Source organism: Halyomorpha halys, unplaced genomic scaffold (genome assembly GCF_000696795.3).
Source record: "Halyomorpha halys isolate HHAL.00 unplaced genomic scaffold, Hhal_1.1 Scaffold571.1, whole genome shotgun sequence".
Taxonomy (NCBI): Eukaryota; Metazoa; Arthropoda; class Insecta; order Hemiptera; family Pentatomidae; genus Halyomorpha; species Halyomorpha halys.
In genome coordinates, this window is record NW_027113281.1 from 756276 (window position 1) to 757425 (window position 1150).

The 1150-nt window shown below is 30.6% G+C and overlaps 2 protein-coding genes across 2 annotated transcripts in view; both read left to right on the plus strand.

Moving 5' to 3' along the window:
• Positions 1–1150, plus strand: part of Vha100-2 (V-type ATPase subunit a family protein Vha100-2) — a gene marked incomplete in the record, with an annotated part of 226939 nt that overhangs the window by 174567 nt on the left and 51222 nt on the right.
• LOC106684339 (V-type proton ATPase 116 kDa subunit a 1) overlaps positions 1–1150 on the plus strand; it is a 128835-nt gene that overhangs the window by 50859 nt on the left and 76826 nt on the right. The gene's annotated exons all lie outside the window — the stretch shown is intronic.

Consider the following 1150-nt stretch of genomic DNA (forward strand, 5'->3'; position numbering starts at 1 on the left):
GATCACTACCATATATCCCCTCTCTTTCCGACAACATTCAAAAACTCTTACGTTCTACTATACCTAACCTCCGTATTGCCTACGGGCAAGAGTAAACATTTTTATAAAAATATGTAAAATATACATTTAAAAATACAGGAGATGTACATAAAGCAAAAACATTACGGGGAAGGAAAAAAAATTGAGATTAAATAAACGTCATGAAAAACTAATAATTATACATAAATAAGTAATAATAAAGGATGGATATTATTTATTACTTATTACTTATTATTACCTTTATTATTACTTATTTATGTATAATCATTATTTTTTCATGACGTTTATTTAATCTCAATTTATTTTCCTTCCCCATATTGTTTTTGCTTTATGTACATCTCCTGTATTTTTTAAATGTAAATTTTACGTATTTTTATAAAAAAATTTACTCTTGCCATTGTTACTTGTTTTTATTCTTATCTTTGTATTTTTATTCTTATCATTGTAACATTTTGTATCTTTTTAGCCCTGATGAAGTCCTACAAAGTGGGGCGAAACGTCGGAAAATAAATAGTTGTAAACTATTTTTGTTTCTCCTTAGACCGCAGCCCTGACCATCTTCCTATATATATTGTATTTAATTTAAAATTATATAAATCCAATCTTTTTTTTTTTCTTAAGCCCCATGCATCTGAAGAGGGGGCTGAGGAAATTACGATATTTTGGATAAGAGGTAGTATTGTGTGTTAGTCTAATGGTGTCGGAGCACATTAGGGCCCTGTTTCATAATAAAGTACAAACTAATACAATTAGTCTTGTAGATTTATCTTAATTGAATTACATAGACTTGTACAATAGTAACTTGTACTTTAGTACTTTTTAACTCCTGTAATATCACTAATAGTCCTCCCTATTATAAAAATAAGTATTAGTGCAATTACCACGTTGTTTCTATACTTGTATTTTGAACCAATACTATTAGCTTTCATACCGCCCAGGTTTGTTGTGTCAGTAAGTTGCCCTCAGTCTAGTCTGAGGCTGTTTGTGTGGGTCTGCCATCTTTGTGGCCGTCCTGTCGGTGTCAGTGTCCCGAATAGAGGGTTTGTGCAGTGCTGGTTTATAGTAGTCTAAGTATATATAGTGTTTATAGTAGTCTAAGTATATATAGTGT